This window comes from Pseudophryne corroboree, chromosome 7, assembly GCF_028390025.1.
Source record: "Pseudophryne corroboree isolate aPseCor3 chromosome 7, aPseCor3.hap2, whole genome shotgun sequence".
NCBI classification, from domain to species: domain Eukaryota; kingdom Metazoa; phylum Chordata; class Amphibia; order Anura; family Myobatrachidae; genus Pseudophryne; species Pseudophryne corroboree.
The window spans coordinates 407,935,327-407,948,574 of record NC_086450.1 but is presented as its reverse complement, the minus strand read 5'-3'; the positions used below and the strand labels follow the sequence as shown (position 1 = coordinate 407,948,574).

General features: G+C 48.6%; 1 protein-coding gene across 1 annotated transcript in view; it reads left to right on the top strand.

The window, feature by feature from the left end:
• The window catches only part of TEDC2 (tubulin epsilon and delta complex 2), an 82,777-nt gene that overhangs the window by 22,026 nt on the left and 47,503 nt on the right, over window positions 1-13,248 (top strand). The gene's annotated exons all lie outside the window — the stretch shown is intronic.

The following is a 13,248-nucleotide window of genomic DNA, read 5'->3' as shown; positions in this document are numbered from 1 at the left end:
CTCGGCATTACAACTCTGCCGAGCAGCTACGTGGTCGGGGGAGAACACGTTTGTAAAATTCTACAAATTTGATACCCTGGCTAAAGAGGACCTGGAGTTCTCTCATTCGGTGCTGCAGAGTCATCCGCACTCTCCCGCCCGTTTGGGAGCTTTGGTATAATCCCCATGGTCCTGACGGAGTCCCCAGCATCCACTAGGACGTCAGAGAAAATAAGATTTTACTTACCGATAAATCTATTTCTCGTAGTCCGTAGTGGATGCTGGGCGCCCATCCCAAGTGCGGATTGTCTGCAATACTTGTACATAGTTATTGTTACAAAAAAATCGGGTTGTTATTGTTGTGAGCCGTCTGTTCAGAGGCTCCTACGTTTGTCATACTGTTAACTGGGTTCAGATCACAAGTTGTACGGTGTGATTGGTGTGGCTGGTATGAGTCTTACCCGGGATTCAAAATCCTTCCTTATTGTGTACGCTCGTCCGGGCACAGTATCCTAACTGAGGCTTGGAGGAGGGTCATAGGGGGAGGAGCCAGTGCACACCACCTGATCCTAAAGCTTTATTTTTGTGCCCTGTCTCCTGCGGAGCCGCTAATCCCCATGGTCCTGACGGAGTCCCCAGCATCCACTACGGACTACAAGAAATAGATTTATCGGTAAGTAAAATCTTATTTTTTTGCCCACTTACTATTCCTTGCTGTCGACACTTACTAAGTTTCTGTCGACCATAACGTTCCTGGTAGATCCACTGTGGGGTCATGTCAGTACATGGTCATACATATCCGTAACACATTATTGTCACTAGGGACCTGACAGGTCTGGACAATCCACTTGCGTATAGGTTATATCTATATGTGTATATATGTAGATATAGGTTATATATGCATGATTAGGATATATGTGTTTTATTGTGTATTACATGATGTATATCCATGAATGCTGAAATAATGGTATTCTTTTCATGTGCTGGTCGCTCTGTTGATTAAGCTCTAGATTGGCCGTGACGAGTTGGTTTCGATCCTCTCAGGGAGTCCGAATATTCTTCTCTTCACAACGCGGAGAGAAAATTATGACAGTCAACTCCTGGTCGACGCAGAGCACGGTCGCAAAGGATCATACACAGGCAGCTAAGTGAAATTTTATTTCTGTACTTTGACCTGTATGCACTTGAGGGAGTGTGGTAGTCGGGTAGGCATCCGACAGAATTACCCTACCCAGAGTGGGTAGGCTTGCCTATGTTTATTCTACCTTATAACATTACAGCAGGCTGACACGTGACAGCAGGAGGTGTGACCGGAAAAATGCGGAGGAGGTCTCCGGGAGAAGCTGGTGGGAGGTATACAGCTGTTTGGTGTGGCCTCTGTTCAGTCAATCTCGGCGGATTCCACTGGTAAGTCTAACTTTGTGAGTTAGCCTCCTTCGTAACGGTTGGTGACGCATTCTTTTGTGGGATGCAGTCATTTTATCCGGTTCGATACCATTCTTTTTTCCTTTCTGTGCAGACAGTGGAAGGTGAAAAGGTAAGTGTTCTGCAGCCTTGTTAGGTTTGCAGAAGTGGATGTCGTTTTCTGATTCCACTACATCCACCACTTGTCGCTGAGTCTATCTGGCTGGTCCTCACTCCGGTGAGCCCTCGTCTACTAATTTTCAGTTAGTCCGGGAATAGACTGGGACCTGTGAGTTTTCTCTAACGTCCTAGTGGATGCTGGGGACTCCGTAAGGACCATGGGGAATAGCGGCTCCGCAGGAGACTGGGCACAGCTAAGAAAGAATTAGGACTACCTGGTGTGCACTGGCTCCTCCCACTATGACCCTCCTCCAGACTTCAGTTAGAATCCTGTGCCCGGCCGAGCTGGATGCACACTAGGGGCTCTCCTGAGCTCCTAGAAAGAAAGTATATGTTAGGTTTTTTATTTTACAGTGAGATCTGCTGGCAACAGACTCACTGCAGCGAGGGACTAAGGGGAGAAGAAGCGAACCTACCTAACTGGTGGTAGCTTGGGCTTCTTAGGCTACTGGACACCATTAGCTCCAGAGGGATCGACCGCATGGAACCGGCCATTGGTGTTCGGTCCCGGAGCCGCGCCGCCGGCCCCCTTACAGAGCCAGAAGCAAGAAGAAATCCGGAAAATCGGCGGCAGAAGACATCAGTCTTCACCAAGGTAGCGCACAGCACTGCAGCTGTGCGCCATTGCTCCTCATACACACTTCACACTCCGGTCACTGAGGGTGCAGGGCGCTGGGGGGGGGCGCCCTGAGAAGCAATAAATACACCTTGGCTGGCAAATATATCACAATATATAGCCCCAGAGGCTATATATGTGATAAATACCCATGCTAGAATCCATAAAAAAGCGGGCGAAAAGTCTGCGAAAAAGGGGCGGAGCTATCTCCCTCAGCACAATGGCGCCATTTTCTCTTCACAGTGCAACTGGAAGACAGCTCCCCAGGCTCTCCCCTGTAGTTTTCAGGCTCAAAGGGTTAAAAAGAGAGGGGGGGCACTAAATTTAGGTGCAATATTGTTTATACAAGCAGCTATTGGGGGAAAAATCACTCAGTTATAGTGTTAATCCCTGCATTATATAGCGCTCTGGTGTGTGCTGGCATACTCTCTCTCTGTCTCCCCAAAGGACTTTGTGGGGTCCTGTCCTCAGTCAGAGCATTCCCTGTGTGTGTGCTGTGTGTCGGTACGGCTGTGTCGACATGTGGGATGAGGAAGGTTACGTGGAGGTGGAGCAGAGGCCGATAAATGGGATGTCGTCCCCTGTGGGGCCGACACCAGAGTGGATGGATAGGTGGAAGGTATTAAACGACAATGTCAACTCCTTACAAGGCTGGATGATGTAAAACAGCTGTGGGACAGCCGGCTTCTCAGCCCGCGCCTGCCCAGGCGTCTCAAAGGCCATCAGGGGCTCAAGAAAGCGCCCGTTACCTCAGATGGCAGACACAGATGTCGACACGGAGTCTGACTCCAGTGTCGACGAGATTGAGACATATACACAATCCACTAGGAACATCCGTTACATGATCTCGGCAATAAAAAATGTGTTACGCATTTCTGACATGAACCCAAGTACCACATAAAAGGGGTTTTATTTTTGGGGAGAAAAAGCAGCCAGTGTTTTGTTCCCCCATCAGATGAATGAATGAAGTGTGTAAAGTAGCGTGGGTTCCCCCAATAAGAAACTGGTAATTTCTAAAAAGTTACTGATGGCGTACCCTTTCCCGCCAGAGGATAGGTCACGTTGGGAGATATCCCTTAGGGTGGATAAGGCGCTCACACGTTTGTCAAAAAAGGTGGCACTGCCGTCTTAGGATACGGCCACCTTTAAGGAGCCTGCTGATAAAAAGCAGGAGACTATCCTGAAGTCTGTATATACACACTCAGGTTATATACTGAGACCTGCAATCGCCTCAGCATAAATAGTGCTGCTGCAGCGTGGTCTGATACCCTGTCAGATAATATTAATACTCATAGACAGGGAAAATAGTTTGCTAACATAGGCCCTCATTCCGAGTTGATCGCTCGCAAGGCGAATTTAGCAGAGTTGCTCACGCTAAGCCTACGCCTACTGGGAGTGTATCTTAGCTTCTTAAAATTGCGACCGATGTATTCGCAATATTGCGATTACAAACTACTTAGCAGTTTCAGAGTAGCTTCAGACTTACTCGGCATCTGCGTTCAGTTCAGTGCTTGTCGTTCCTGGTTTGACGTCATAAACACACCCAGCGTTCGCCCAGACACTCCCCCGTTTCTCCGGCCACTCCTGCGTTTTTTCCGGAAACGGTAGCGTTTTTATCCACACGCCCCGAAAACGCTGTGTTTCCGCCCAGTAACACCCATTTCCTGTCAATCACACTACGTTCGCCAGAGCGAAGAAAAAGCCGTGAGTAAAAATACTATCTTCATTGTAAAATTACTTGGCGCAGTCGCAGTGCGAATATTGCGCATGCGTACTAAGCGGAATTTCACTGCGATGCGAAGAAAATTACCGAGCGATCAACTCGGAATGAGGGCCATAGTGCATATTAAAGACGTCGTCTTATATATAAAGGATGCACAGAGGGATATTTGCCGGCTGGCATCTAGAATTAATGCAATGTCCATTCTGCCAGGAGGGTATTAGAAACCCGGCAGTGGACAGGTGATGCTGCCTATAAAAGGCACATGGAGATTCTGCCTTTATAAAGGTGAGGAATTGTTGGGGATGGTCTCTGGGACCTCGTATCCACAGCAACAGCTGGGAAGAAAAATTTTTTTACCTCAGGTTTCCTCACAGCCTAAGAAGGCACCGTATTTTCAGATACAGTCCTTTCGGCTTCAGAAAAGCAAGCGGGTCAAAGGCGCTTCCTTTCTACACAGAGACAAGGGAAGAAGGAAAAAGCTGCACCAGCAGCCAGTTCCCAGGATCAAAAATCTTCCCCCGCTTCCTCTGAGTCCACCGCTTGACGTTGGGGCTCCACAGGTGGAGACAGGTGCGGTAGGGGCGCGTCTCGGGAACTTCAGGGACCAGTGGGTTTGCCCACAGGTGGATCCCTAGGTTCTGCAAATAGTATCACAGGGATACAGGCTGGAGTTCGAGGCGACTCCCCCTCGCCGTTACCTCACCTCAGCCTTGCCTACTGCCCTCGGAGAAAGGTAGTACTGGCGGCAATTCACAAGCTGCACTTCCAGCAGGTGAAATCTAGGTACCCCTCCTTCAACAAGGCCGGGGTTACTATTCCAAAATGTTGTGGTACCGAAACCAGACGGTTCGGTGAGACCCATTCTAAAATTAAAAGCCTTGAACACTTATATACGAAGGTTCAAGTTCGAAATGGAATCGCTCAGGGCGATTATTGCAAGCCTGGATGGTATCACTGGACATCAAGGATGCTTACCTGCATGTCCCTATTTACCCTTTTCACCAGGAGTACCTCAATATTGTGGTACAGGATTGTCATTACCAATTCCAGACGTTGCCGTTGGTCTGTCCCCGGCACCGAGGTATTTGCCAAGGTAATGGCCGAAATAATTATCCCGTACTTGGACGATCTCCTTATAAAGGCGAGGTCCAGGGAGCAGTTGTTCAGCGGAGTAGCACTATCTCGGGAAGTGCTACAACAGCACGGCTGAATTCTGAATATTCCAAAGTCGCAGCTGGTTCCTACGACGCGTCTACTGTTCCTGAGTATGGTTCTGGACACAGAACAGGATAAAAAAGGTTTCTCCCGGAGGAGAAGTCCAAGGAGTTGTCGTCTCTAGACAGAGACCTCCTAATACGTATACAGGTGTCGGTGCATTAATGCACGCGAGCCCTGGGAAGGATGGTAGCTTCTTACGAAGAAATTCCATTCGCCAGGTCCCATTCAAGGATTTTCCAGAGGGATCTGTTGGACAGGTGGTCCGGGTCGCATCTTCAGATGCATCGGCGGATAACCCTGTCTCCAAGGGCCAGGGTGTCGTTGTTGTGGTGGCTGCAGAGTGCTCATCTTCTAGGGGGCCGCAGATTCGGCATACAGGACTGGGTCCTGGTGACCACGGATGCCAGCCCTCGAGGCTGGGGGGCAGTCACACAGGGAAGAAACTTCCAAGGCTATGGAAAAGTCAGGAGACTTCCCTACACATAAATATTCTGGAACTAGGGGCCATTTACAATGCCCTAAGTCAGGCTACACCCTGCTTCAACACCGGCCGGTGCTGATCCAGTCAGACAACATCACGGCGGTCGCTCATGTACACGACAGGGCGGCACAAGAAGCAGGATGGCGATGGCAGAAGCCACAAGGATTCTCCGATGGGCGGAAAATCATGTGTTAGCACTGTCAGCAGTGTTCATTCCCGGAGTGGACAACTGAGAAGCAGACTTTCTCAGAAGACAAAGATATGCGCCAGGTCAAGGACCCTCAGGCGATAGCTGTGGACGCTCTGGTAACACCGTGGGTGTACCAGTCGGTGTATGTGTTCCCTTCTCTGCCTCTCTTACCCAGGGTAATGAGAATAATAAGAAGGAGAGGAGTAAGAACTATACTCATTGTTCCGGGTTGGCCAAGAAGAGCTTGGTAACCAGAACTCCAAGAAATGATCTCAGAGGACCTATGGCCTCTGCCGCTCAGACAGGACCTGCTGCAGCAGGGGGCCTGTCTGTATCAAGACGTACTGCGGCTGCGTTGACGGCATGGCGGTTGAACGCCGGATCCTGAAGGAAAAGGGAATTCCGGAGGAAGTTATCCCTACGCTATTTAAAGCTAGGAAAGAAGTGAACGCTAACCATTATCACCGCATATGGCGGAAATATGTTGCGTACTGTGAGGCCAGGAAGGCCCCAAAGGAGAAATTTCAGCTAGGTCGATTTCTGCACTTCCTACAGTCAGAGGTGACTATGGGCCTACAATTGGGTTCCATTAAGGTCCAGTTTTCGGCTCTATCGATTTTCTTCCAAAATGGAACTGGCTTCACTGCCTGAAGTTCAGACATTTGTCAAGGGAGTACTGCATATTCAGCCTCCTTTTGTGCCTCTAGTGGCATCGGGGGACCTCAACGTGGTGTTGGGTTTCCTAAAGTCACATTGGTTTGAGCCACTCAAAACCGTGGATTTAAAATATCTCGCGTGGAAAGTGGTCATGCTTTTGGCCTTGGCTTCGGCAAGGCGGGTGGCAGAATTGGCGGCTTTGTCATGCAAAAGCCCCTATTTGATTTTCCATATGGATAGGGCAGAATTGAGGACTAGTCCCCAGTTTCTTCCTAAGGTGGTATCAGCTTTTCACTTGAACCAACCTATCGTGGTGCCTGCAGCTACTAGGGACTTGGAGGACTCCAAGTTACTGGACGTAGTCAGGGCCTTGAAAATTTATGTTTCCAGGACGGCTGGAGTCAGGAAGACTGACTCGCTATTTATCCTGTATGCACCAAACAAGATGGGTGCTCCTGCTTCAAAGCAGACTATTGCTCGCTGGATTTGTAGCACAATTCAGCTTGCGCATTCTGTGGCTGGCCTGCCGCAGCCTAAATCTGTAAAAGCCCATTCCACGAGGAAAGTGGGCTCTTCTTGGGCGGCTGCCCGAGGGGTCTCGGCTTTACAACTTTGCCGAGCTGCTACTTGGTCAGGGGCAAACACGTTTGCAAAATTCTACAAATTTGATACCCTTGCTGAGGAGGACCTTGAGTTCTCTCATTCGGTGCTGCAGAGTCATCCGCGCTCCGTTTGGGAGCTTTGGTATAATCCCCATGGTCCTTACGGAGTCCCCAGCATCCACTAGGACGTTAGAGAAAATAAGATTTTACTCACCGGTAAATCTATTTCTCGTAGTCCGTAGTGGATGCTGGGCGCCCGTCCCAAGTGCGGACTGTCTGCAATACTTGTATATAGTTATTGTTAACTAAAAGGGTTATGGTTGAGCCATCTGTTGAGAGGCTCTGTTATGTTCATACTGTTAACTGGGTATAATATCACGAGTTATACGGTGTGATTGGTGTGGCGGGTATGAGTCTTACCCCGGGATTCAAAATCCTTTCCTTATTGTGTCAGCTCTTCCGGGCACAGTATCCTTACTGAAGTCTGGAGGAGGGTCATAGTGGGAGGAGCCAGTGCACACCAGGTAGTCCTAATTCTTTCTTAGCTGTGCCCAGTCTCCTGCGGAGCCGCTATTCCCCATGGTCCTTACGGAGTCCCCAGCATCCACTACGGACTACGAGAAATAGATTTACCGGTGAGTAAAATCTTATTATTTATAGAGTCCAAAGGGGGACATTCTGAGTTACGGTTGTTTCCCCTTACTGTTTTTCTAATAGATTTTGCCGTTCCCCTCTGGAAGGGGAGGTAGTACGCGACGCCATACAGAGGTGCGTCAGGTTCAGGACATTGTCTGGTTGTCCCTGTATAAAGGTGCACATTGTTGTTTCTCTCTGACTGTTCTTCTACACAGGGATTGGCTGTTGTTCCCAACGACACAGATGTCGAAAGTGGGTTTCAGAGTAGATACTGACCGGTTAAGGTTCGGTGTTTTTCCTGTGGAAAGAGGTCTGACGATCCAGAGTTGGATCGGCTTTGAGGGGACGCCTCATCAATATGTTCCGTTAATAAAACAGATGGGTGCGGCCTAAGAGGGGTTTTTTCGGTGAGCAGGTCTAATACCAGAGTGGTTTTCAAGGACCAGTTGGAAAGGTGGTCCGGGTCTCACACGCGCATGCACCGGAATATAATCCTAACGGCCAGGACATCGCTCCTGTGGTGTCTGCTCGGTTCTCTCCTTCTAGAGGAATGAAGGTTCGGGATCCAGGTTTGGATTCTGGTGTCTGTGCATGCAGATCTCCGAAGCTGGGGAGCAGTCCTTTGCAAGGGACGTATTTCCAGAGGATAATGTCAAGTTGGGAAACTTGTCTGCTATAAGCTTTCTTTAATTAAGAGCTATTTTCGACGAATGTATTCTTCGTGTTCTGCCCGTGTTAGTTCTGCCAGACGACTTGTCAGCAGTGGCGTAAGTAAGCCGCTATGGCGGAACAAGGAGCAAAGCGGCAATGGTGGAACATGCATAGTTTGCAGTTGAGTGGGAAGTCTGGTAAACGCTATGTTAGCAGTCTTCATTCCGGAGGTAAACAACGGTGAAATAGATTTCCTCTGCTGCCGCGATATCCAGCCGGGAAATATTCAGTCATCATCGAGAAGCTTTCCCAGACGTGACAAGTCTTGGAGGAGTGTCGCAATTGGACATGTTGGCGTCTCGCCTCAACGAGGGGCCTCGGGGAGATTGTTCCAGGTCAAGGGACACTCAAGATATAGCAGTGGACCTCCTAGTGACACCGTGGGTGTTTTTAGTCTGTCTATGTGGTCTCCGCTTTCACTTTTCTGACGGTGGTAAGCATAAGATGATCGAAGGTTCAGGTGATCCTCTTGAATCCGGTCTAGCCAGCGAGGGTTGGCTATCCAGTTTTCATGGTTTACTCATAGAAGATTACTGCCCTCTTACTCTACGTGAGGTAATGTTACAACAAGATCAGGGCGTGTATCATGATTTACCGCGGCTGCATCTGTCAGCGGGGCGTTTGAATGCCGTATCCTAAGCTGAACGGGTGTTCCCAGGGAAGTCGTTTCCTCAATTCTTCAGGCTAGGAGAGAACTAACGGAAAAGCGTTACCACCGTAGTTGGAGTAATTATGTGTCTCGGTGTGTATCCAGGAAGGCTCCTATGGAAGACTCTCAGCTGGGTCGTGCTTATCCATACTTTTCAAGCCGGTGTGGATGAAACCCTAATAAGTTTCTTTACAAAATTTCTCTCTTGGAAAGTGGTCATGCTATTGGCTTTGACGTCCGCAGGGCGGGTGTCGGAAGTGGTGGTTTTGTCTCACATGAGCCTTGTTTGAAAAAATCGACCTATTTTGATGCCGGTGGTTACTTAGGCATTAGCTGATTCAAAGTCCCTCGATCTAGCCAGGGATTTGAGTATGTAGGTCGACAATTTGGCTCAGTTTGGAGAAACAGAGGCTCTGTTTATCTGGTATGTTCCCAGCATGGTTTGGGAGTCTGCATTATGCAGTCTGTTACACGCTGAGTCTGTGATGCGGTTTGGCATGTTGGCTCTACGGCTGGATTGCTGTCACCGAGGTCGGTGGATGTCCATTCTTTTGGGAAGATGGGTTTTTTCATGGGCGGATGCCCGAAGAGTCTCGACGGTTCAACTTTGCCGAGTGGATTCTTGGTCGGGATCAAACGTTTTGCTATGCTCTACAAGTTTGATGCCCTGTTTTTGGGGGCCTTTTGTTTGCTCATTCGGTGCTGCAGAGTCGTCCGCACTCTCCCGCCCGTTCGGGAGCTTTGGTATAAACCCCATGGTCCTTTTGGAGTCCCCAGCATCCTCTAGGACGTATGAGAAAATAGGATTTTAGTACCTACCGGTAAATCCTTTTCTCTTAGTTCGTAGAGGATGCTGGGCGCCCGTCCCAGTGCGTACTGTGTCTGCAGTTATTGCTTTTGGTTGCACCCTGGTGGTGTGTCTTCTCTGTCAGGCGGTTGCTACCGTTGTTCATGCCATGGCATGCGGGGTCTTATTTTTGCTGATGTGGACACACGGTTTGTGTTACATATTCTCTCAGCATGTGGCTGTGTTTTGTTCATGCCATTGGCTGGTATTCTACTGAATGCCACGTTGTACGGTGTGTTTGAGGTGTGAGCTGGTATGACACTCACCGTGTTTATAACAATAAATTCTTTCCTCGAAATGTCCATCTCTCCTGGGCACAGTTTTCTAACTGAGGTCTGGAGGAGGGGCATAGAGGGAGGAGCCAGTTCACACCCAGTTTAAGTCTTAATAGTGTGCCCAAGCTCCTGCGGATCCGTCTATACCCCATGGTCCTTTTTGGAGTCCCCAGCATCCTCTACGGACTAAGAAAAGGATTTACCGGTAGGTACTAAAATCCTATTTTTTAGATGTTGTTTGGCAAACTCTAATCTGGACTTCCTGTTTTTGTGGCTCACCAATGGTTTACATCTTGTGGTGAACCCTCTATATTCACTCTTGTGAAGTCTTCTCTTGATTGTTGACTTTGACACATATACACCTACCTCCTGGAGAGTGTTCTTGATCTGGGCAACTGTTGTGAAGAGGTTTTTCTTCACCAGGGAAATAATTCTTCTGTGATCCACCACAGTTGTTTTCCATGGTCTTCCGGGTCTTTTGGTGTTACTGAGCTCTCCGGTGCAATCTTTCTTTTTAAGAATGTTCCAAACAGTTGATTTGGCCACATCTAATGTTTTTGCTATCTCTCTCTGATGGGTTTGTTTTGATTTTTCAGCATAATGATGGCTTGCTTCACTGATAGTGGCAGCTCTTTGGATCTCATATTGAGAGTTGACAGCAACAGATTCCAAATGCAAATGTCACACCTGGAATCTACTCCAGACCTTTTACCTGCTTAATTGATGATGAAATAACGAGGGAATAGCCCACTCCTGTCCATGAAATAGTTTTTGAGTCGATTGTCCCATTACTTTTGGTCCCTTAAAAAGTGGGAGGCACATATAGAAACCGTTGTAATTCCTACACCGTTCACCTGATTTATATGTAAATACCCACAAATTAAAGCGGAAAGTCTGCAGTTAAAGCACATCTAGTTTGTTTCATTTCAAATCCATCGTGATGGTGTATAGAAGCCAAAATATGAGAATTGTGTAGATGTCCCAATATTTATGGACCTGACTGTAGATTTTATCTACATACCTCCCAACTGTTCCAATTCCAGCGGGACAGTCCCGCTATTCGCTGCCCCACCCATGAGTCACAGCGTCCCGCGGGCGGGGGAAGCAGTTGGGAGAGCCTTTGATCACCAGCTGCTCTGCTTTGCAAACGGCATGTATTCAGTGCTGGGAGGTGAGCAGGGGGCTGCCCAGTTGATCGGGGAGCGCTGGGCACGCCTCCAAAATGCAGGAAAACGGGTCCGTGCCATCAGGCCATGCTCACTAAGTAGAAGCCATGCCCCTTCTTTGAAAAGGTGGGTGATATGGTTAAAGGTTGCCAAGCACTGCTATAGTCACTCATCTCTATTATTAGACGTTACTTGGATAATGTTAACCTGATCCAGCAATGCACTGCTAAACAAATACAATTCTGTGCTCATTTTCAGGGTGATGTATAACACAGGTAGCAAAGAATGGCGATTATTTGAGACCTAAAGGCATAATCAGGTTTCCTGAGCCGGAAATTGCCACATAATTTCTGCATGAGACTATATTCACCTGTGTGCAGATTTTGGCAACATACGAGCAATCCTGCAGCTTAATGATATGTGTTTTCAGTGACATGATTGCTTCCTTTCTGACAGCACTATATTTAGTATGTAAATTGCAAAGGATAATCACTGATCGCTTTCTCTAGAAGAGTGCAGTGTAGTCACAGTTCTTTAGCCATGCCGCTGGGTAAGAGAGCCAGGTTATTGGGCAAGATCTAACTATACAGCTAAAAATGGAGCCACGCTCCTGGTATCTCCCCAATTATACGGACGCAGTCACAGATGGACATGCGGCTAAGATGCGCATAAGTCTGAATGGCCCTAAATTGCCCCAAAATTGCAGGGTGTGATACACGTTACCGGCAGTCCTGATGCCGGCGGTCACATGACTGATGACTAACATGACATAGATCATCATAGAAGCAAGTTTAGGAGTAGTAGCTCCTTTATTTTAGAGAACGCATAGGCTGAATCTCATATTAGGATTCCGCGACCTCACTGCCAGTAACTGGGATGAAATCCAATGTAATACGAAGGAACTTTGCAACCAGTAACATCACTAATTTTCCCTTGTGGCCCATAGAGGAGTGCAGGAATATTACTTGTGTTTGGCTAACATAATGGGGCTCATTCCGAGTTGATCGCTCGCTAGCTACTTTTTGCAGCTCTGCGGTCAGATAGTCGCCGCCTAGCCGGCATCCCACACTTTCTGCGATCTCGGACTCCATTACATCCCGCCGTTAAGGTGCATTTGCATCTTTTCAGAATGTGCGTAGTTATTCAGAAGTACGCTGGACCTACAACTGTGTATGAGGATGATGCTGGAATGTATGTACAGACCCTGCCGTATGATCTAAGTGTGTGGTGTGGGGCCTATAGCTGAGAATTATGACTAAAATGGCAGCAAAAAGTCGCAGACGTAGCTGAAGTGGTCTGACCTGCGGGTACTAGAACACTGCTGTAAATTGCTACTAATTATGTATGACTACGCCTGATTGGCCACAAACCTTTAAAACGTGAGCACAGTTAAACTGCTGCAACTATGGGGGTAATTCAGACTGGATCGCTGTCGCGATCACAGTCTGAAGCCCTTAGCGGGCGCAGTGCTCTTGCACACCCCGGGAGGCCCAGCATCTCAGGGCTGCAATCGCCTCCGCCTGATTGACAGGCAGAGGCATTTGTGGGACGGGAGGGGCAGTTGGAACACCTTTGGTGGGGCGCGGTCCGAACAACGTAGGCGTGTCCAGACCGTTGCGGGGGCGGGCGGGTGTGACGTCACACGCAGCCGCTGCGACCTGGGACACGGCTAGTAGCCGCCTGCCAGCGCAGCTAGGCTGCGCAGGCAGGGAGCTACTCGGCGGGTGCAAAAGCATCGCCGCCCTCTGATGCTTTTGCACTCGTGCAGGGGGAAGGGGGGGATCTGAATCGCCCCCTATGTTTTTTAAAAGTCACTGTGCAGTGCATTGCACAAATGAAGAACGCTTCAAACTCTGATGGGAAAGGGGAAAGACCGCACATATATTTTAATGTGTTGTCATTAAACAAAATCCT